Source organism: Lissotriton helveticus, chromosome 9, assembly GCF_964261635.1.
Source record: "Lissotriton helveticus chromosome 9, aLisHel1.1, whole genome shotgun sequence".
Lineage (NCBI taxonomy): Eukaryota > Metazoa > Chordata > Amphibia > Caudata > Salamandridae > Lissotriton > Lissotriton helveticus.
Window position 1 is genome coordinate 769,703,792 of NC_136070.1, and position 25,150 is coordinate 769,728,941.

At 44.3% G+C, this 25,150-nt stretch overlaps 1 protein-coding gene across 2 annotated transcripts in view; it reads left to right on the forward strand.

The window, feature by feature from the left end:
• ERCC2 (ERCC excision repair 2, TFIIH core complex helicase subunit) overlaps positions 1–25,150 on the forward strand; it is a 1,411,027-nt gene that overhangs the window by 161,969 nt on the left and 1,223,908 nt on the right. The window lies entirely within an intron of this gene.

Here is a 25,150-nt window from a genome sequence, read left to right on the forward strand (position 1 = left end):
CATGAGGGTCTCAAGGCGCTGAGCTGGAGTGGGGGTGCAGCTACTGCTCGTACAGCCAAGTCTTGAGAAGTCTCCTGAAGGTCAGCAGGTCCTGGGTCTGTTGCAGCTGTGTAGGGAGGGTGTTCCATGTCTTGGCAGCGAGGTAGAAGAAGGATCTTCTGCCTGTGGAGATCCTGTGCATGCGTGGGACAGTGGCTAGGGCGAGGTCGGCGGAGCGAAGCGGCCGTTTCGTGGTGTAGAAGGTGAGACGCTTGTTGAGGTAGTCTGGTCTGGTGTTTTGTAATGCTTTGTGGGCATGGGTGAGGAGCTTGAAGGTGATCCTCTTGTTGACTGGGAGCCAGTGCAGGTCTTTTAGGTGGGCAGTGATGTGAGTCTGGCGGGGGATGTTGAGGATGAGGCGTGCAGATGCGTTCTGTATGCGTTGAAGTCTTTTCTGGAGTTTGGCCGTGGTTCCTGCATAGAGGGTGTTGCCATAGCCCAGTCTGCTGCTGACGAGGGCCTGTGTGACCGTCCTTCTGGTTCCGGAGGGGATCCATCTGTAGATCTTGCGGAGCATGCGGAGGGTGTTGAAGCAGGAGGATGAGACGGCGTTGACTTGCTGGTTCATTGAGAGCGAGGAGTCCAGGATGAACCCCAGATTGCGTGCGTGGTCGGTGGGTGTGTGTGTGAAGCCCAAGGCGGCTGGCCACCAAGAGTCGTCCCAGGCGGAGGGAGTGGGTCCGAGGATGAGGACCTCTGTCTTGTCAGTGTTAAATTTCAGGCGGTTGGTCTGTATTCAGCTGGCGACGACCTTCATTCCTTCGTGGAGGTTGGTTTTGAGATTAGTTTGTATTGCGCAGAACTTTGCCAGAGGCATCAAGGCGCATAGGATGGAAAAGCTGGGAGCAGTGCACAAATCAGAAGGGGAAACTACTGGTAAGCTTTGGTGAAGAGCCAGGTCTTTAAGGCTTTGCGAAATTGATCAGTTGATGCAAGGCCCTTGAGCTTATCAGGGAGGAGGTTTCAGAGCTTCGGGGCAAGAGCAGAGAAGGCCTTCCATCCCCATCTGGTCTTCTTCGTCCGGGGAGTGGACAGAAGGTTCCTGTTGGCAGAGCGCAAGACCCTGCCAGGGGTATAAAAGGATACAAGAGACCTGATGTCCTCTGCACCGGATTCATGAAGGGCACCGTGGGTGAGACATAAAACCTTGAAATCTATCCTGGACAGCATCGGGAGCTTATGGCCAAGCCAGCGGACCGTCTAGGGGCGTTGACAACAAACCTGGCAGCAGCGTTCTGCACAACTTGCAGGCGTTGAACCAGACTCTTGTTTATGCCCAGATAAAGTGCATTACAATAATCTAGGCATGAAGAGATAAGGGCCACCGCAAGTTGTTTTCTGGAGTCCGAGGAAAGATAGTTTGAAAGTTTACAGAGGATCTTTAGAACCCCGCAGCAGGTGGAAACGGTTCTATTAACTTGTCTGTCGAGGGAAAGTGTGGTGTCAAGTATAACTCCTAGATTACGAGCTGCGAGGGAGGGCGTGGGGCATACTCCAAGGGCCGATGGCCACCAGTCAGCCGACCAGATCTCGTGTTTGCCTCCGAAGACCAAAACCTCCGTCTTTTCCCCATTTAGTTTTAGGAAATTTTTGATCATCCATCCTGCTACAGCTTCCATACAGTTCCTGAAGTTGGATGCCTCGGTCTCCACAGATTGATTGAGGGAGACCATAATCTGGGTGTCATCGGCATACGATAATACTTCCAAACCAAATGATCTTACAAGCCTGGCAAGGGGGCCACATAAATGTTGAAAAGGGTGGGGCTCAAGGATGAGCCCTGCGGGACCCCACATTGCACAGGCTTGGCAGGAGAGAGGAAGTCACCCAGTTTAACCCTCTGCATGCGTTGGTTGAGGAACGAGGCCAGGAGACTCAGGGCAGGCCCATCCACTCCCATCTCGCTGAGGCGAGCAATCAGAATAGCGGGGGACAGGGTGTCGAATGCAGCTGTAAGGTCGAGCAGGATCAGAAGGGTAGTCTGACCACTGTCGACCTTAGTGCGGATGTTGTTTACCACCACTGTGAGAGCTGACTCCGTGCTGTGCGCCTTCCGGAAGCCATGCTGAGAGGAATCTAGCAGGCAGGATTTATCCAGGAAGGCGCTGAGATGAGAGTTAAGGTGGGCCTCTAGTAGCTTGGCAGGGGCAGGTAGCAGGGATATCGGGCGGAGGTTCTTTAGGATGGTGGGGTCTAGGGAGGCTTTTTTGAGGAGTGGCTAGACTATGGCCATTTTCCAAGATGCTGGGAAAGTGCCCTTGGAGATAGCTTAGTTCATGATGTCAAGAAGTGCGGGCAACAGAACCTCTTTGCACTCCTTCAGAATTTTTAAGGGACAGGGGTCAAGGGGGGAACCAGACTTAAGTTTATCAAGGAGTTGGTGGAGGAGCTCCAAAGTCAGAGGGGGAAAATTTGTCATACTGCCACGAGGTAGAGCCATCGAGTCTTGAGTCTGAGCGCCATGAAACCAATTGGTGACCGTGCGCGGGTCTGCAGTGGGTCTGCAGTGTTGGCGGCTGTAGGGAGGGTCTGGGTGTTGAAGCGGTTGTGGATGTCTGTAATCTTGCGGTGAAAGAAGGTGGCTAGGGAGTCGCATAGGTCTTGCGACAGCGGGATGTCGGTGCTGGGGTTGGAGAGCTCCTTCACGATGTTGAAGAGCTCTTTGCTGTTGTGTGCGTTGTTGTCGATGTGTTCCTTGAAGCAGGTCATTTTGGTGGCTCGGATGAGGTTGTGGTGCTTGCGGTTGGCGTTCTTTAGGGCTGCGTGGTTGTCCGGTGTCTTTTCCTTGTGCCACTTTTTCTCGAGTCTTTCGGCAAGACCGCGTGGATTCCTGGAGGTCGGTGGTGAACCAGCAGGCCTTTCTGTCGGTGCGTCTGTTTGAGGGTTTTTTGATCGGGTCGATAGTGTTGGCGGAGCCGTCGATCCATTGCCTGAGGTTGCTGGCGGCTGTGTCCGTGTCGGTGGTGTTAGTTGACGGGTCTTGGGCGAGGGCGGTGATGAGCTGGTCTTCCGTGACCTTGTTCCAGCTGCGGTAGGGGATCCGTTTCAGGTGGTGGTGCGCGTGGGTTTCTTGAAGGTGAAGTGGACGCAGCGGTGGTCGGTCCAGTAGAGTTCGGTGGTGTGGCTGAAGGTGACGTGGTTGCTGACTAGGATGGGGTCGAGCGTGTGTCCGGCGGTGTGGGTGGGGGTCGTGACGAGCTGTTTGAGTCCGAGGTTGGCAAGGTTATCGAGCAGAGCAACGGAGTTTCTGTCGTCGGCGTTCTTGAGGTGCAAATTCAGGTCTCCGAGGAGGATGTAGCCTGTGGACGCAGGGCGTGCGTGCTGACTATGTCGGAGGTGGCTTTGATGAACTGGGCCCAGGGGGTCCGTGGATGAATGTTCCTCTGAGGGTGGTGTTGATCTGGAAGTGCAGGTGTTCGGCGGTGCTGGAGGTGTCTGTTGTGCAAGTCGAGACTCTGAGGGTATTAGTATTAGTGTGGGGCTATGCCAATGTAAAGTCACTACAAATAATTGAAAATTAATTCTGAAACAACATGATGAGCCTTCCCTCCAGTTGCTCTAATTAAACTTACATCACAAGCTGAACATCCTGCACATCACTGAACAAATAAATGTAGCACTAATCTCCCTTTAGCACTCAACTTGGAGAAGAGATAGTCATTTTTACTCAACAATTCATTGTGGATTGTCGGTCTTTAGAACGTGTACAGAGTATAATGTGGTTAATGTATGTTAAAAACACTCTACATGCCTTGGACCTAGGAAATCTGTTTGATTCCCCAGAAACATGTTTGTTTATCCATTTTGAAAAAACCCCTGAAAGCCCATTATCTAAAATCTATGAACCAGGCCAGCTTTATCACCCATGCCCTTAAATCTATGGTACAAGAGTATCTTTTTTTTTTTGTCCTCATACGCCAGTAAAGACATTTTTGGTATTGATTATACAGAGAATCTTTATGGAAGCTCTTTTTGCAGACACCCAATATGAGTCTTACGGTACCACCATGTCAACAGTCAGCTCAGTCTTACACTTTACCAGACCCTTGGACTGATCTTAGGGTGGTTCATTCCGCAAAAAGGCATAATCATTGGACATAGTTGGTTCATAGCCCTTCGAGCCAATTAATACAAGGAGTCCAAAAATGCTTCCGTCTCTTCCATACCACTTTATCTAAACTAAGAGTGTGCCTGATTGCCCTAACCCAATCTAAATATGTTGGTGCGTTAGTACTCATCCACAATTTACATATTTCCCTACGAGCTAAAAAAATTAAGCACAAAAATAACTTATTACTGTCTTGAGGTACTTCCTCATAATTGGAGGGGATTCCAAAAAATACTTGTTGTGTACTAACCTGTATTTCGTACCCAAAAAGGGCTTTCATACCTTCTTGTTCTTCAAACCAAAATTGTGATAGTGCGGGACAGGTCATAAACATATGGAGATCATCTGCTTTTTCCAGATGGCACTTTGAATAGCAGGGAGTGGTGTGGAAAAGTAAATTTTGCCATGTTGTATGTGCCTACGTGTTCCCCATCTTATGTTATATGTGCATGATCGATATGCATGTATTCCCCTCTGATCGATTAAAGACGCAATTACAGTTGTGTCCATCTCTAGTATGCCAGTTTCCAGTCTTCGTGAAAACAACGAATATTAGGCCTATGTAAACCTACGTTGCCACATTTTACAGTGTGCACGTTAATTCATTGAATTGTCCCCGTCTCTAGGCCTCAAAAGGGCCCGGACTCAGATTCAGCTCCTGTCTCCTGAACCCTCTCCGAGGAGCGATACAGCCCCCACCTGTATCCCTGACCCTTAGCTTACTTCTTGCCACGCAGTGCCCGGCCCGGCCTGGCTCTGCCTCCCAGTCTGCCAAGAGTATGTTATGTTTCTAGTTATCAGTCCAGCCCTCCTTCTCTGCATTCCTAAGCTACTGAATCGCATCAATAGTTTCCGTCATGGTCTAGCCTTTATGTCTCCATGTAAGAGAAATACTGTATTAATGGTCATAGAATATTCCTCGCACACGCAATACATATAGAATTATGCATGCACCAGTCTTAGTGTCCATTAGCCTTTGCCCTGGTAACTTTTGGATTCTATCAACATGTACTCTAAACACCAGATACTAGATATGCCTTGGGTACATGTCGCTCTGACACTCCAGACTTTAGTCTCCTCTTCTAGCGCAGAAGTCATAGCCCCCAGTTCTCCCTGGTAACACGTCATTGCCCGTTTGCGCGCACCACTAGGTTAGAGGTCCCAGCTGCTCAGGTAGCCCCCTCCATGTTTCCGCCCCGTTTATGACACTTCTTTTACGTTTACATCACATGTCTATATATACGCCCTGTACACGCCTTCTTGTTACATCATTTTGCCCTTATCTTTCGCGACTGCTACGAGTCACGCCTACTGCTACGCCTACTGTATTGAATGTAATGCAATTGTTTTGATATATATACTGTGCACCCATATTAAAAGTTGCTAGCCAATTCCCAGATCCTGCCCCCGGCAGCTGCCTTCATTCCCTTCCTGTGCAGGCTGTCCTGTTCCTGTCCTTTATGCCTGATTAAAGCCTGACGACTCAAGATACCTCGAATCCTGACTCTAATTTATTGAGCTACCTGTTTATTGATTATATGAAAAATAGTACCGGTAATTAATTATTTATTTACCACATAATGGCGCCCGAATAGGGACTTGCCCTTTCCCCACGCGCCGGAGAAGCCACGCAGGCCCCCTGATCCTCTGCAGCCGTGACAGAACCATACCGTGCACGTGCAGATATTTCTGCTTCAAGTATCCCTCAGGCCCACGGAGGAGACGGAGGTTGCGGTCCAGCATCCAGACGAGGCGGTGAGGAACGCGGCGAGTCCCGACCAGAGCCCAAGCCGAGAGTCCAAGGTCCGAGGTATCCGGAGGCCCACCTGTAACTGAAGTCCGAAGTTCGTAGTCCGTCGTCGTAGCAGTCCAGTCCAGTCCGAGGCCTTCCGTTCTTGCTGCCCGGTGAGTACCGTTGCTGGGGTAGTATCTAGACAGGGTCAAATTAATTTGTCTCTGGTCCGTGGGTTTGGGTACGCAGATCCAACACGAAGTGTTCACCTAGGTGGACGCGGGTCCTGACGTGTCTCTTTATGGGACCGGTAAGTTTCGTGCTGTTTTAGCAGTACATCTAGTCATTCTAGTAAGTTCTGTTCTCGAGAAATTCATGTGTTCTGTTCTCAGTATACCAGGTAATATTCTGTTCGAACTGTTATTTTAAATGTCATTTCATGTGTTTTCAATGTCGTGGTATGAGTGATTTGTCTTTTCAGTTATTATTGTGTTTATTGTGTATTGTATTGTGTCCAGACTCCAGCCTAAACTATGCCTCTATTCTCGAGGTTACGTCAGTTAAAAACCAGAAAAGGTCTGCTCGAGGAAGCAGTTCCTGTCCCGCCTAGGGACAGTCCAGGTCATTTTATGTATCATAAGCATGGCTTAAGTGCCATATTATATCTAGACTTATGGGTGGATTACACCAAGGAATTAGAAGAGAAATATAGATGGCCCGTGTCAGGTACATGGGATGCCGAGTGTATCATGCGAGTAGAAGAAGCATTATGGAAAAAGAAATCCAGACAGTCCCAGAAAGATGCCATCGAGTTATGGCGCAAAGAATCTCATAGAAGAACAGAAAAAGAAATCAGAAAGACAGAATTAAGTAGGGAATCCTCAGAAAGAGCCCAAGAAAAGGAATTAATTGAAGTAGGTGAACGAGTTAAAGCCGAACAGTCAGACAGACAGAGAAATGCCCTCATTAAGGGTATGTATCCTCTTCTTGCCGAGGGCTTGCCGAAAGCAACCCCGGAAGCACCATGTAATTTTCCGCCGCCATTAGTTCCGATTAAGCTACGTCACAAACCGACCGCAGCTGATATTTTTCTTTCGTCCTATTTGGACGACACAGTCCCAGAATATGCAAATCCTGTTCCGCCAGCTCCTGTAAATAATGTAATTCCTGTTCCTCCAGCCACCGGGGCACCCGTTACAGCACCTGTTACGGTACCCCCGGTCCAGCCTACAGTACAAGTACCCGCTACATCAGTCACTCTCCCAGCACGTACAATACCCGTCGACGATTCTAGTCTAGGAGCTGCGGGGGGGAAGTCTTCCTGGAACCCCGCCTCAACACAGACGTGTGACATTACTCGAGCTACATGCCCGAGCGTTACAGCGTTCGCCCAAACATCAGTCCGTTGCCGATATCAAGCGAGCCCTTACCGAATGCCGTTATGATCCAGTCCCAGGCGATGATGATATGGTTATATATTCATTGCGTGTAAGACGGGTGACCGAATATTTGGACACCCTACCGAATATGAAAGGTTATCTAGACAGAATATATCGTTTCATCCGTACAGGAGCAGATCCAGGAAGTATTGGCGAGGCCATGATTCAAAGAAAAGTCGAGATTCAGCTCATGCTTTTAAAGTTTCTAATTAATTGTTTAATAAGAGAACAAGATTATCCGGATAAAGATCCGGAAGAAATGAAAGTCCTGACCAGGTGGAGTGACCACATAGCCGAGGGAAGACACAAGACACAGAACTGTATAGACAGTATGTACAAGAAAATCCGTAAGGAAATAATAAAGTTACACGAGAAACGAGAAGCAGTACGAGTAAACGAGAAAGAAGACAACTCTGATACCGAAGAGGTAGACGACGAGAATATCTCCAGAATAGCGTATGTAGGTAGTACTAGACTTCCCGACCGACATTCACGCCTAGAACACAAGAAAGTTTTTCCTCCTCCAGCACCAGAACAAGGTTCTCTTGAGCACGTATTCCAAGCTACCGATCACATTCTGAAATCACAAATCGGTTATAGTGAACTTAGTACCATGCATGAACAAGAACTAGTCCGATCAGCGGTCCGATGGACTACTGATTCTACCACTTTTCCTGACGAAATAGTGGCACAAATGTTTCTGAAACTGCCCCCAGCCGAGCAGCGACTGGTGGGTATGTATATGATCCAGCACCTCATTACACTGTATGAGGGACAGCATTCTGATCCAGGTCCGTTACATGATGTTCTGAACGAGTTACTCCAGTATAGATGGAAAGGTCTAGGTACAGACTTAATCAGTATCATTCTAGAACAGCGCCACAAATATAGAACGTTTCTGAATCCGCATTTTGTTCATGTCTCACCTCCAGAAGGTAAATCATTTTACATAGATAGACAGCATCCGTTACGAGAAGTACACCCAGTTAGGACAACGGGTGGTGATCTAGAACGAGTATTTGTTTACACCCCTATCACCACTCTTAGAGATGAAAAAGTTAATTCCCTGTCACGACAAAGATCCAGCAGGGTTCCATCGAGAATTAAAAGACATGCTCCGTATGGGAGAATACACGTATCCTGATATCATTAAAATGTTAAAAGTCCTGTTGCCCGCAGGGGTATATGAAAAACTCAAGGAAAAAGAATGGGAGGTGGGAGAGAAAAAGATAGATTGGACAGCTCTAGAAGCTTAAGATACTTCACGAGTACCAGGTACCGGTCTAGGGGGTAAAGTTAAAGAATTGCCCGAATTATTGATACAGGTTTTGCCAAGGTTACTAGCCACGAAAATGGAAGATTGGGATGCAATCTCAGCTTGTAAACAGAAACAGGATGAAGACACTAGTGATTTTTATTCTAGATTTGAAAAATGTTTTATAATTAACAGTGGTCTGAAGACGAGTAGTGAATCGTACCCTCATCTTTTTGTTACCAAACTAGTCGAGAATTCAAGTCCGCAAGTTAAAAATCGAGTATTGAAAGTCGAAAGTAGTTGGCAAGCTAATACTCCGTCCCAAATGTTACAGATGCTCCAGTATCACCAGAATAGAATCAGGGAAGAGCAAGAACACGAAAGGAGACGTATGAAAGATACGAAAATGAAAGTATTAGTTGCACAATCTGTTCCACAAGACAGTCAGAAGAGGGGTCCGAATCAAGCCAGTCATCCTGCAGCTCCCGTTAAAGGGACTTGCAATTACTGTAAACAGCCAGGTCATTTTATAAATGAGTGTGCAGTTCTGAAACACAACATAGCTACTGGTAAAACTAAAGAAAGACCACGTCCGCCTAGACAAGAACAAGTTTCACAGACTTCTCAGCCACCACAGAATGCACAACAGACAGTTCTAGCACCGCAGCCTATCGCCGCAACACAGCATGTTACACAGCAGATGTACCAGTATGCTCAGACAGAGTATCCAGAGTATCAACAGTATTCATGAAACAGCCTAGAGAGGGAGGTAGGCTTGCCTCTCATCGAGATACCTGTAGATCAAGAGGGTCCCTATGTACACAGTCAAGTATTAGGGAAAGACAGAAAGTTTCTGATTGATACAGGGGCAAGTAGGACTACCATCAGTCATGACGAGGTTCCAGGGGCTCCGCTCTCAGGCTCTAAAAATGTTTCCCTTGGATTTTCAGGAAAGCCGATTGTTAATGAAATTTCGAAACCAGTTTCCCTAGAAGTTGGTCCATTGTCCCGAACTACTGATTTGTTACTTACGAAATCATGTCCAGAAAATTTGTTAGGCATTAAAACATTAAAGGAATTAGGTGCAGTAATTTGTTGCTCCCCAGAAGGAGTCCGATTGTTTTTACGTGACTTTAAAGGTCACTATGTGTTACGTGATTTTGATCCAAGATTATTAAATGTACCACAGCATTTATGGGCGCAAGGTCCAACTGATGTAGGTTGTATGCACATCACACCCCATCGTGTGACTCTCAAACAAGGTATAGTTTTGCCACGAATCAGACAGTACAGATTGCCACCTGAGGCTGTAGCAGCCTTATCCAAAATTATTGACGAGCTTATCGCTCAAGGAGTGGTTGTAGAAACTGACTCCAATGTATGTAATTCTCCTATCATTCCGGTCCTGAAACGTACTGATTCAAATGCACCTCCAGTATATCGATTAGTGATTGACCTTCGAGAGCTTAATAAATGTATCATACCCCAGTATCCAGTAGTCCCAGATATTTCTTCCCTATTGACAGCCATTGATTCTGAAGCCACGTTTTTCACAGTTATCGATCTCAAGAACGCATTTTTCAGTGTCCCCATTCATCCAGACAGCCAGTACCTTTTTGGTTTTTGTTTAAACGGAAGGAGCTATAAATTCACACGAGCTCCTCAAGGTTTCACAGAAAGTCCTAGTATTTACAGTCAAGCACTTAAGAGACAACTAGACAATATTCACATGCCAACTGACACTGCCCTGCTCCAGTATGTCGATGATCTATTGATCACAGCCCGTTCTGAACGTGACTGCGAGCGTGCGTCACTTACCGTTCTGTATTTTCTGGCCGAGCAGGGGCACAAGGTGTCCCCTTCCAAATTACAATTCTGTGTCCAGCAAGTGATCTACTTAGGCCACTTACTGTCCAAGTGGGGTAGGCAGTTGACACCAGACCGTATCCAGTTAATAGCGAGTCTTCCACAGCCCAAGACACAGAAGGAGGTACGAGCTTTTATTGGCCTTACTTCTTATTGCAGACAATGGATTCCTCAGTATGCATTTCTAGCCAAGCCACTGATACAGTTAACGACACAGGAGGCAGCCGTATCGACTGTCCTCCCTTGGACCCAGGAACATACACTTGTTTTTAATGAGTTAAAGAAAGCCTTATGCCAAGCACCTGTTCTAGCAACACCGAACTACAGTAAGCCTTTTACACTTTTTGTCACAGAACGTGATGGTACTGCATTATCTGTTCTCACACAAGATCAAGCAGGACAGTACAAGCCCTGTGCTTATTTCTCGAGCACATTAGATCCAGTGGCCCAGGCTCTGCCTGCGTGCCTCAAGTCAGTTGCAGCCACAGCTCTAGCTATCAGACAAAGTGATTCCATAGTATTAGGACACTCCCTGACAGTACAAGTTCCACACTCCGTGGAAGTTCTTTTAAACCGAACACAGACTCAGCACTTGACCATTGCACGTTTAACAGGTTATGAACTGACACTGTTCCAGCCACACATAGAAATCAGACGCTGCAACATTCTAAATCCTGCTACACTGTTACCGTCAGTTACTTCAAATCCTGCCACACATGACTGTGTGGAAGTTGTTAACACTATGACAAAGCCAAGACAAGACCTGACAGATATTGCATTACCTAATCCCGACCTGACACTTTATGTGGATGGTTCATGTATGAGAACAAGTACAGGAGAACTAGTAGCCGCGTATGCAGTGACTACTGAAACTGAAGTTATAGAAACACATCGTATTGACACCCTGTCTGCTCAAGCAGCAGAGCTAGTTGCTCTGACCCAAGCCTGCATACGTGCCAAGAACCTGAAAGTAAACATATATACAGATTCACGTTACGCATTCGGAGTCGTACACGACTTTGGAGTGCTCTGGCAGGAGAGAGGTTTCATGACTTCTCATGGAACCAAGATTCAGCATGGTCTCCTCATTCAAGCTCTGTTAGATGCAATACATTTACCGACAGCTATCGCTATCATGAAGTGCAAAGCACATACGAAAATTACTGACATCATTTCCCAAGGTAACGATCTATCAGATCGAACAGCCAAGCTTACAGCTCAGACTCCAGACATTCCAGTTAACACGACACAGACACTCACTCCAGATCCGACTACTTGTATGACAGTCAAGGACCCTACACAAGATGTCATAGACATACAGTTACATGCTACTCCCGAAGAAATGAAGAAATGGTCCGAACAAGGAGGGGTCCAGACAGATCAAGTATGGTTGACGAAGGGAAAAGCCACATGGTTTCTCCCCGACTCTATGGTTCAAGTCATTATTAATACCGCACATAGTCCAGCACATCTAGGAGAGAAAGCTATGTTAGACCGTATTCAGAACCTATGGTTCAACAAGCACTTACGAGCTGCAGCCAAGCAGAAAGTCCGTACCTGTATGATATGTTGTCAGTTCAATCCAGGTAAAAGTGTTCCGGTGGAACAAGGTGGATTCCAACCTCCTGACCACCCTTTTGAAGTCCTCCAGATGGATTATATTCAGATGGAGCGATGTCGAGGTTTCAAGTATGTCCTCGTAGTTGTATGCGCTTTGTCCAGGTGGACAGAAGCATATCCAGTTCCAGATTACACAGCCGCGACCACTGCCAGGCAGTTGGTTCGTGAATTCTTTCCCCGCTATGGACTCCCTAGGGTCGTGTATTCTGATAACGGCCAGCCATTCTCATCCGAGCTTATGAAACATGTTTCCCTTCTGTTAGGGTACCAGTGGAAGTTCCATTGTGTGCGCCATCCTGAAGCAGCCGGTCTCGTAGAGAGACATAATCAGACCCTGAAAATCCGCATTGCCAAAATATGTAAAGAGAAAGGTGTAGACTGGCTAGTTGCCCTGCCAGTTGCTTTATTTTTTATGAGGATGGTTGCACATTCCAGATCAGGTCTGTCCCCGTATGAGGTCGTATTCGGCCGCCCCCCAAACATGTGGGGTACACCTAGACCCCGCAGTATTACAGATGTTTCCAGTAATATGCTGACAGATTACCTAGCTTCCTTGATGTCTGCCCTACACTCTTGTCGTTCACAGGTTGCCGCCGCATTTCCAGACAACACCGAGGTTAAACCGCATGAAGTCATTCCAGGCGATCTGGTGTTGGTGCGGAATTTTGATCATTCAAGTTCGCTGGAGCCCCGCTGGAAGGAGCCCCGCCTCGTCTTGCTTACAACAAGGACCGCCGTGAAACTAGAGGGCAGGAAAGGATGGGTCCACCTGTCCCACATAAAGAAATTGCATGGAGTACCAGAAAAGACTTTTGCTAAGGACTACCTCATTCCTACAGACTGCCTAAAAACAGACTCTGAACTCAAAGTTCCCCTGTTAGAGAAAACTCCGCAACAGGAGTATAAAGAGAAACTTCGGTCTAGTAAAATAAGTCAGCCAGTTTAAGTCCCTCTCGGGTGAAACGGTTAGACAGGTTTCTGACATGTATGAGATAGACCCCCATAGTGAGAGAGTTAGTCAAAACTCTATAAGATGTATCGTTGTTCTAAGTTTTTTGCTATTTTTGAGTCTTATGGTTACCTGCACAAGTTATGCTTTACATTTATGTTTTCCAATTTCACATGTAAAAATGTTTTCTAATGCTACAGTAGAGCACACATTTAGTGATCTGCCTCCTCACGAGCTATCCTATCGTCTTGCTATGCGAAATAATACATTCATTAGAATGTTACACTATTCACACCAGACGAGCAATGCCACTAATTGTTGGGTGTGTGGTCGACTCCCCCCTTTCCAGACACCGAAGGGAGTTCTGCCACTCTTTCCTTATCCGTTTTCACATAATGGTTCGTGTGGAGCATGGTCCACGTTAACGTCATCCTCCAATGATATGTCCCTTCTGAATAGAACATGTTTCCCAGACAAGCAAGGTCTTTCCCATAGAACAGGGTTAGATCTAGAAAATGAAGTATATGATTTAGGTAATTATTCTTCGAATTTCATGGTCCTGAATGTTCAGTCTGATACTACTCCAGATTTGCCTGCTATTTCAGTACTACCAGTCAAAGGCGAATTATGTGTCAGAAAGAATGGTTCCGCACATGTAGGACATAGTGATTGTACTACTACTATCGAGTATAGTGACAGTGGGAAATCTATTTTCAAAGCCTCACGTCATTCTTATTTTGTTTGTGGTCAGACCGCATATGTTCGTCTGCCCCTCGATTGGGATGGAACATGTTACATTGCCTTCCTACTGCCACCAGTTTTCCTAGCCCCATCTGATTATCATAGAAACACACATCTAGTACACGTCAGACCTAGAAGGGAGATCGAGTCCCCAATTGTCGATCAAACTGAAACTACTCTAGAACAGTATCAAGATTTTAATAAAGGTTTCTTCTTCTTTATAGGACCTGTCCAGAATAGTAAGTTAATACGTAGGTTAACCAGAACCCTTGAAGCAGTAGTGAATGAGACTACTTCTGCTCTAGGTAACTTAACTGAAGAGCAATCTGCTATGAGATTTGTCGTGCTCCAAAATCGTCTCGTTCTTGACGTCATACTGGCCGATAGAGGAGGAGCATGTAGAGTCATCGGATCTAGTTGCTGCATTTTCATTCCTAATAACGTGCCGTCTGTTTATTCAGCTATAACCAGACTTCATAAAATTGCCCATCAGTTACACCAGAATCCAGGCACCTGGACATGGTCCGGTTGGCTCTGGAGTATTATATCTGCCTGGGGATGGAAAGTATTGTCATTCCTAGGTATTGCAGTAATGATCATATTCAGTTGCTGCCTCTGTATACAATGTGGCCCTGCGATTTGCGGCATGTGTGCTACCTCTTGTATTCCTAGTCCTAAATCCCGTTCCAAGACAATTCGAGACGAGCAAATGATGCTATATGAAATGATAGATGGTATCATGAATATTGATGTTTCCTGATGGAAACGTAGGGCACAAGGAGGGAATGTGGAAAAGTAAATTTTGCCATGTTGTATGTGCCTACGTGTTCCCCATCTTATGTTATATGTGCATGATCGATATGCATGTATTCCCCTCTGATCGATTAAAGACGCAATTACAGTTGTGTCCATCTCTAGTATGCCAGTTTCCAGTCTTCGTGAAAACAACGAATATTAGGCCTATGTAAACCTACGTTGCCACATTTTACAGTGTGCACGTTAATTCATTGAATTGTCCCCGTCTCTAGGCCTCAAAAGGGCCCGGACTCAGATTCAGCTCCTGTCTCCTGAACCCTCTCCGAGGAGCGATACAGCCCCCACCTGTATCCCTGACCCTTAGCTTACTTCTTGCCACGCAGTGCCCGGCCCGGCCTGGCTCTGCCTCCCAGTCTGCCAAGAGTATGTTATGTTTCTAGTTATCAGTCCAGCCCTCCTTCTCTGCATTCCTAAGCTACTGAATCGCATCAATAGTTTCCGTCATGGTCTAGCCTTTATGTCTCCATGTAAGAGAAATACTGTATTAATGGTCATAGAATATTCCTCGCACACGCAATACATATAGAATTATGCATGCACCAGTCTTAGTGTCCATTAGCCTTTGCCCTGGTAACTTTTGGATTCTATCAACATGTACTCTAAACACCAGATACTAGATATGCCTTGGGTACATGTCGCTCTGACACTCCAGACTTTAGTCTCCTCTTCTAGCGCAGAAGTCATAGCCCCCAGTTCTCCCTGGTAACACGTCATTGCCCGTTTGCGCGCACCACTAGGTTAGAGGTCCCAGCTGCTCAGGTAGCCCCCTCCATGTTTCCGCCCCGTTTATGACACTTCTGTTACGTTTACATCACATGTCTATGTATACGCCCTGTACACGCCTTCTTGTTACATCATTTTGCCCTTATCTTTCGCGACTGCTACGAGTCACGCCTACTGCTACGCCTACTGTATTGAATGTAATGCAATTGTTTTGATATATATACTGTGCACCCATATTAAAAGTTGCTAGCCAATTCCCAGATCCTGCCCCCGGCAGCTGCCTTCATTCCCTTCCTGTGCTGGCTGTCCTGTTCCTGTCCTTTATGCCTGATTAAAGCCTGACGACTCAAGATACCTCGAATCCTGACTCTTATTTATTGAGCTACCTGTTTATTGATTATATGAAAAATAGTACCGGTAATTAATTATTTATTTACCACAGTGGGCCCCTTTGAAATTTTTGCAATCCTGGCCGGGGACCTGGTACAAGAGTATCTTGAGGGCCCAATGCTTGCAGACGGGGTGTCATCATATTTGGACTTTGTAACAAACTCTCATCATAGATTTATTTTTATTAAGGTTTCGCCTTAATCTCATCCCATGCATGATTGGCTTTCCTTCAGGTTTATACTCTGCCCATGATCTGCCTAGTTGCCATTGTAACAGCTCCTCAATTCAATCTGATTTGCATATTTTCTTTTTCTGTAATTTCTACTGTGAAAACCGCAAGAGATTTTTTATTACAATTATGCACAAGTATAATTTTATCCAGTGTTGCCCGGCTCTATGTTTTACAATTGTTGCCCACCCTCCTAATCTTCTTTTGTGTCGCCTACTTTTTATGACAGTCTATGAAAACTAGGAAAAAGTTTAATTACTGAGATGAATTGCTTTTATAATACTTTAATATTGTTTTTATCCTTCGCTTCTTAATAGTATACATGATGTTCTTCTGATCTTTCATGATTAACTCAACTTAATCGAATAAAGTTAATAGAACTGAACTGCTGATTGCAAATGAGTGTGCTACCACTTCATGCTTTACATGTGTATTCTGTTAAAAGTGATAGTTTTTTAACATTATTTGAGAAACATTTCTGCCCCTGCCCTGATGACTGTGCTGTTAAGTAAAAGGCAAGTCAGGGGTCATGTGTATCCTTTATGGGGCTAGATTTGTAATATATATGGAGCAAACGTTTTGTCTATTAAATCAAATAAGAGTTTTTTGTATAGCAGACTTGCCGAGGCCGCATAATTGAAGGTGCTCTCATATGTGATTAAGAAAATGGTGGCTCTGTGAAATAAAATATTTGCCCATGATCACATCATTTGAAACCAGTTTATGGGTCAAGAGCATTACAATTATGTCAAGTAAATTGTTTGTCACTAGACCTGCAGGTCTAATAGTATATATCTTTATTCAGTTTGTGCAAAGAAACCATAAAAGCTCATCGCAATCACAGTTCTATACAATAATTTAATGGCATTCATTCATTCTTAGCTACTTATAAAAATCTATACTTAAAGAATAATATAAGATAAGCCTGTAAAATATACGATTCTAATCAATAAAATAAGACAAGTTATCTAATTCCTATCCACAACTGTTGATAGCTAGCCTCGTAGGCACTTATATTTATCATAATGAACTATCATATACCAGGAATACTGACATAAAATACAAGATTCCGTTAGTTAACGTAAGTCACCACGTGCCAGTACAGTATATGGTCATTGTCATTGTTTTGTGAAAAATTCATCTTCCGGGTCCTTCGTTTCCATGCGTGCAACATGTATCTGGACAGGTCAAAAAATAACCATTCAGTGCGATCCGTTCTAAGAATTCGAACGGTGTCTTTTAAAAAATGTGTTGATAGTATGCGACAGATGGGCAATAACCAAGTTCCTCTGATTGCAGTATATCCAGGACAAAAAATTAAGAAGTTTACTTAATTCTCTTGAACTGCCAAACAAACTGGGCAAGTCGGCGAAATATTAACGCCAGTCCAGTGACTGCAAAATTCATTGAATGGCAGAAGGCCATATCTAAATTTTAAAAACAATGATTTCGACTAGTCGAGGTTCTATGGTATTTAATAACTCCTCTTGATACATATTATTTTTAAAACCTCCTTGTTAGATCCTCAGTTCTTCCCCCTATTATCCACAAATTGTTTATATGATCCCAATATTTCTTTTTTTAATTAATCAGAGATCTTTTTTCTATGCTCTCCGGGGTGGTCTAGAGCTCGCTCAGATACAATTAAGCATCCAGCTCTTTATGTACTTTAAACACAAGCTGTTCCCATTCATGTCTGATGCCAACATATCAAGCAGTGACTCTCTCAGGGGGAGTGGGAAATTATTTGACCCAACTTGAATCCAAAAAGCTAATGGCCTGAAGTCAATCACCTGGACTACATTTTTTTGTCCCGACATCTTAATCGGTCCCTACATCCCTTGTGTGGTATTTCCCATGTAGTTATATAGGTTAGCAATGTATTAGCATATGGAACGTTGATCAGCTATAATCTAGAATGTCGGTGTGCTTTGGTCTGGTTGCCTAGTGCTCTAGATCAGTTGCTGTTGGGTGTCTTGTGGATGGGACCTTTTACATAAGCTGTAACTTAAATAAAGAAGATTTCATCTAAAGCTATAGATTCATGATACTTCTTCACACTGGCGACGAGGATGGGATTTGTTAAAGATGAAGTGATCTCCATAGCCAAGAGAATAGAACACTCTCTTGCTTGTGTTAAACTCATTAAAAAGCAAAAGTCGGTCCCAGAAGGAAAAGTTCAGTATCTTTAAAAAAAAAAAAAAAATGAATACCAGATCTACACCTAAGCCCATTTGGAAACCATGTGAATTCATCCCTTCTTCTACCCCTTCTAAGCCTGGTGGTTCGGCCACGATAATTTGCTTTCGATGTAATGCCATTGGTCATCTAGCCAACGACCAGCCTTGTTCTGCTCTTTCATCAAAATGCTTAAATTGTGGAAAAATTGGCCACTTTCCGAAAGCCTGTAGAGCACAAAGAAACAAAAAAAGAAGGCAAGTCAAAGAAATATCAATTGAAGATGAAAGTGACTCTTCTTACCGAACAGCAACAACAAATGCAAAGGGCCTGTAGATGATGTACAAGTAAATGACTGCAAAATCGAAATGCTTTTTTTCCGGGCGGAGATCCCTGCATCATCCTCAGAGACGTTCCCTCCAATTCAGCTTCTTTGAACGCTGTATCTTGTAATAAGGATTCATGCCCTGTCTGGCACTCAGAATTCAAAAATGTTTTTTGGAACAGGTTGTGTTGTCTCTCTGACTACAATCACAAGATTGTTTTAAAAACAGATGCTGTCCCTGTGATGTGCAAAGTACGTAATGTACCTTTGGCAATGCATGAGTCGATGCTCTCAAAATTGGAAAAGCTGAAGAGCGAGGGTATCGTAATGGAGGCGGAGGCACGTGAATCGTTGGCTCCAGTGGTTCTTGCTCGCAAGGCCTCTGGGGAGGTACGCTTGTGTGTTGATCTTCATGTGCTCAATCGTGAGGTTGTGGCTGACACATACCCTCTGCCTAACATCACAGAGATGTTAACTCAGCTAAGTGATGCACAAGTATTCTCATCCCTTGATCTCAGGGCATCATATCACCAAGTCAAAATTGATGAAGAGTACATGTACCTCACTGCTTTTATAACTCCCTTTGGGACATACAAGTCCACCCGCTTCCCTTTCTGATTAATTTCTGCAGCTTCTGTGTTCCAAAGAATCATGGAAGATGTGTTGAGTGGTATTGAGGGGGTCAAAATTTACCAAGATGACGTACTGATTCATGGATCTTCTCAAGAAGAACATGACGTTAGACTAAGGGCTGTTCTTTAGCGTTTTACAGCAAGGGGTCTGACTTTACGGGAAGACAAATGTAATTTTAGTCTTGCTGAAATTGACTATCTTGGTCACTGTTTAACAGAGGGTGGTGTTAAACCTAAAGAACGCCTAGTGAGGACCATTAATGAACTCCCATTCCACAATCCAGAGATGAACTTGTCACTTTCTTAGGGATGGCAGAGTTTCAGAGTTTTGATACTTCTTCCAGCTCTGTACTTATCACCGATGCCAGTTAACATGGGTTAGGTGCTGTTCTCAAACAGGTAAAGTACGGAAAGGAGGTTACCATTCTATTTCTCTCTAGGGCCTTAGTTGGTCCAGAACCTCTATATTCTGTCATCGAAAAAGAAGCATTATGTATCTTCTGGGCTATCAAGAAATCGAACATTTTTCTGGGGCAGTCCTTTTGTTGTCCATTCAGACCACAAGCCACTAAAAGATTTGTTCTGCAAAACAGGTTTGGATGCAATTTCCTCTAGGACAGTGGTTCCCAAACTTTTTGACTCCTGAGGACCCCCATTGAGTTACCACTGGAAGCTGGGGACCCCCAAGCAATTTGTATGAGTTAAATTTCAAATATTAAAACAGTAATTCGAAAATAATACAAACATGTGCACACAAAACAAATACTCCAAGTACTTAGGGGCAGATTTACAATAAGTGACGCATCCATGCAAATCAGCAGGGATGCGCCACTTAATGTGCGCCATGCCTCCGCCACCATTGATGCGCAGCATTTACATTGCTGCGCCTCATGGGGCAAAAAAGCACAGATGCATGACACATCTGTGCCGTAAAGGTGGCGCATTGCTGGAGTTGCGTCGCAAGCGCGACACAGCTCCAGCAATGCTCTGGGGGGCCGAATCTTGTTAATGCTGCGTCAATCCTTGCGTCTGCTTCAAGCAGGTGCAGGGTTTTGACGCAGCATGGGCCCCAAAGTGACTGAGTGAAATCTTGTAGATTTCACTCAGCCAACTTTTAGGAGGCGTTCCTGCGCCGGAACGCCTCCTTCTGGCGCAGGGCTTTACAACATGGCGCATCTCCCAGATGCGTCACATTGTAAATACCCTGCACCATGGCGCATCTTTTGCGCCGCTGCTGCATCACAAAAGTGACGCAACGGCGGCGTAAAAGAGGTGCAAGGGGCTTGTAAATCTGCCCCTAAGGATTTTGGGGCCAGATGTTCGACCATTTCATTTAGCGCTCGCAATTGGCGACACATTGCGAGTGGCAAATTGCGAGTAGCTAAATGAAATGTACAACAGTGTGTTTAACACTGTTTCGGATTCCCAATGGGGTCGCAAATTGCGAGGTTCATTAATATTAATGATCCTCTTGCAATTTGCGAGCCTATTGGGAATGCCACCTCCTAGGTATGGTGGCCTGCTGGGCTCTGCAGGCCACCGTGTCTGGGACTGCTTTTAAATAAAGCAGTTTAAAAAAAATGCAGCCCGTTTACCATGCATTTAAAAAAAAAAAAAAGAATGAAACGTTTTCCTTTCATTTTCTAAGGGCAGGCAGAGGTCCCTGGGACCACTGCCTGCCCTTAAAAAATAATTTTGCATGCATTTGCAAAGGGGAAGAGGTCCCCTGGGGACCCCTTCCCATTTGCGAATGCATTACCATCTACTTGAAGTAAGTGGTAATTGCGAGTGCTTTGCGACCGCAAAACATTTGTACATGATTTTAAGACTCGCTATTTGGAAGGGAATGCCCCTTCCAAATAGCAAGTTGCAAAACCTATTTAGCGAGTCGCAAACAAATTGCGACTCGCGAAATAGGCAATGTACATGGCCCAATACGTTTTTGCATGTGAAAGCGGGTTCACGAACCTGTTCGCGCATATAAAAACGGATCGTACATCTGGCCCTTAGTATTTTATATTGAAGTAATAGGCCCTCTGTTACATGTATTTCATTTGTTTTATAGCATCTCTCATACCATTGTAGGATGACAGAGCACTTTACATCACACACTTATAGAGACATTGAATCATACATGTAAATCAGTGTTTATATAAAATGTTTAAAGAGTGCTTGGTCTGGAAAAGCACAAACTCAGGATTCAGAACATAACACAGTGGCTATCACTGACTTTAACATAAAAAATGTATTTCCACCCAAATAAATCTTTTTAGCAGCATCAGGATAATGAATAACTGGGAAAAACACAAAAGTTACAAACTGGTACCATGCAGTTTGCAATCAGCTCTTTGATGACAGTTTATAGGTCGCTCTGCTACATTACGATTGTCACTTATGAATTGCACAGTAACAAAAGAATCTCTGTGACAAAAGCAGTAACCACCAACCTATGCACATACAATGCTGCTTTTTAAAATGCATGTTACACCTTCTTTGCATTACTTTGCAGTAGGCACATTAACCCTCTGTGCTACATTAGTTTAGTTAAAGCTACCACTAAACAAAACTCTCCTCATGCTCCAGCAGGTACATTAATCACTGGCTTTATCTTGACACTTTTATTGTTGCTGGAAAGCTGCTAATTATACAAGAAACTTTTCTGTGCTTTTAAAACTGTCACCTGCGGACCCCCTGGGAATGTGTCACGGAACCCTGGGGGTCCGCGGACCCCAGTTTGGGAAACACTGCTCTAGGATATGTAAATGTGTAATTGCTCTGCAAGATTTTAATTTTGTAGTGAAGTACATACCTGGAGTCGAAAACAAAGTTGCAGACTGTCTTTCTCGCTTGGTACCTAAACTAGATAAAGGAGCTACTCTCAGCCCTGAAGACTCATGGGAAGTTGATGAATTTAGAGTGTGTGAAATTGTGGAAAGTGTGGTTTCAGAAATTGAGTGGAGGAATGCAATGAGTAAAGATACAGATTTGCATGAAATTTGCAACCTTGTATCAACAGGTTGGCCTTCCTCGAAGAATATGAATGAGAATGCTCATAAATTCTACAATATTAAGGATGAACTCTCTGCGTGTGAGGGATTACTTTGGAGAGGTACTAGACTGGTCCCTCCTACTTCTGTCAGGACTAAGATTGTCCAACTGGCACACCAGGGACATCAAGGCATATCAAAAACAAAGGAAAGAGTGCGTTTACACTTCTGGTGGCCTGGTATTGATATCCTTGTCGAGTGATTGGTAAGAGACTGTATACAATGTAACTCTTCTGACAAGTTTGCAAAACCAGGGTGCAACCTATGGTTGTACGAGAAGCACCTGCACGATGCTGGCAAGATGTGGCTTTAGACCTCTTGGGTCCTTTTTCTTGTAAAACTGGACAATTTTATCTTCTGGTTCTTATCGACATGTTTTCAAGGTGGCCTGAGATTAAAGTCACACAATGTATAGAAACCAGAAATGTCACCAAGTTTTTGCAAGATATCTTCTGCAGAGAAGGATTTCCCAAATCTTTTCTAACAGACAACCGTGTCCAGTTTGTCTCAAAAGAAATGGAGGAGTTATTGATCAATAAAGGTATTAAACACAAACGTTGTTCTCTCTACCATCCCGAAAGCAACAGAATAGTAGAGAGGTTCAACTGTGTACTCAAAGAGTCCATAAAACTAGCCAAAGAGCAAGGTAAAGATTGGAAAGCTGAAATCCATTAGAGAGTCATGGTCTACCGAATTACACCCTATTCCACCAGAGGCAAGATTTCTTTTGAACTGTTTAGAGGGCGTACCCCGAACACCTACATGTTTCAGTCTTGGATGAGGGGTAAGAGTCCTGAGGTTGTGAATACTGGTGATACTCTTTGGTTGGCTAAACAGCAACTCAAATCCACTATGAGAAAAATGAAGTTTGATGCCAGACATGCTGTGGCTCACACAAATGTACACATTGGTGATCGCGTGAAGGTACGCCTTCCCTATAAGGTTGCTGGGTCAAGGTTCTCTTCTCCCTTTAGGGTTGTCAAGCTCTTCCAGAATGCGGTGAAACTAGATGATAGGCAATTCTGGAATCTAAATAGGATTGCCCCCATGTCTGCTGTTGTGTCCAGTTATACAAATAAGTGCTCAAATTCAACCAAACTAATCATTCTAATATCAATACTCCTCTGCGTAGGAGCTCTCGTACATGTAGAGTTCCCGTGGATCTACATGATTATGTTACATAATATCTATAATTTTCGTATACCCTTTTCTTTCTGTAGACTTGTTTCCCTGTTTGGTGTAATTTCTCTCTTTTGTTTTTGTTCAGGGGAAGGTGTGTTGCATTTCCCCATGTAGTTATATAGGTTAGCTATGTATTAGCATATGTAACGTTAATCAGCTATAATCTAGAATGTCGGAGTGCTTGGGTCTGGTTGCCTAGTGCTCTAGATCAGTTGCTGTTGCGTGTCTTGTGGATGGGACCTTTTACATAAGCTGTAACTTAAAGAAGATTTCATCTAAAGCTACCGATTACTTTTTCACCCCTTGCCTTTTTCTAGAGGGACCTCTGTTGTTAATTCATTACTCTCTAATCTTGTGATATTCTCCCCTGCATTTAATGTTTTGAAGTGGTTTTTCTAGGATTGTGGCTGGATATAGTAATCTTCTTCTACAGTTAAGGCTTTTGTTCCCTCTTGGCTAATATGTGCCAAAACTGTCTGCTGTCCTTGATTTGTGCAGAGGCATGCAGATCTCTCAGAATCCCGCAAGCCAGCTTTTTCTTGCCTCATTTTTAACTAAATTAGAATTTTTCCTCTTTTTGAAAATCTTAGTCCTAGAACCTGAATTAATAGCTTCCATCAGTTCTACCCTGGCTATCTTACAATGCTCATTATACCACTCATTTTTGTTAGAGCTAGGTGACTTATATTTCCATAGCTGTGACAAAAACCTCTTAATCTGTGACATTAATATAGTAAATTGTTCCAATGTAGGTTGGGCTTCCATGGAACATTTACTGACGTTTACCAATGACTCGGTTACAATGTTATAAATTTGCGGCAGGATATCATCCCTCTTTTTAAGCATGGTCCACTTGACCTTCTTTCTATCATTACTGACAAATATTGGGTTTATTGAGTGTTCTGCCAGGGGGGCTGGAGGGGGACAAATATATCCAGCAATTCTAATAACAAGACATTATGGTCGCTATCTAGCCTTGCAATAACCTCCATATCTAGAAATGTACACCATAAGAATACATCCAACAGGATGTAATCAATCCTGATTTTACCATAAGCTCTTTTAAAGGTATATCTAGGCTCCTTATCGGAAGGTGAACGGCCATTGCAGGCCCTAAGAACATACTTGCTAGTAAAAGAGGCTACTTGAGAAGCTGCCTTCACGTTCTTGGCCAATTTGCTTTGTTTTAGGCTTTGGATGCCCCTCTCATTATTTTCCTTGTCTGTAACTTTCCAGGTTGTTGCTAGGAATTCGTAAGTAATGTTCATATCCCCGGCAAGCACTAAGTTATTAAGTACCCCTTCTCTTTCTAGGAATTCGTCAAGTGCTATTAGAGTAGGTGAACCCTGATGTTGTGAAGAAAATCTATTATAAATAATGACCAAGAGAACAGTCATTAGTAATTGTACTTTTAAGAGCCAAAGCTAGGTGATCAATGGATTTTGTGTCAAGCCTTTTGATGGTGCATTGTAAATTGGTCTTAATTCAGATGATGAGGCCCCCAGCTGGATGCCACTTAGGTTATTGTACGACTTCTATGGTATAGCTAGTGAAGCCCACCCTATAGATCAAAACTGTGGCCCATGTCTCCTGGAAAAGGCATATGTCATAGGTGTCATCAAACCTCCCCCACTCCTCACGGTTGAGTTTTGACTTAAGGCCAGCTAAGTTCCAATATAGTAGCTTTACGTTCATAATATATATACGGGATTGCCTTTCCACAACTCCAGCTCCGTCAATCATGATGGGTGCATTGAGATCAGATTCTCCTTCCATCAGGGTGCTCTGAGCTCTTCCGGATTCCTGGTTGGATGAGTGCACGGTGTTAGCTACTGGTTGAACAGCCAGGTCTTGAAACATCTCCTGAAGGTCAGCAGGT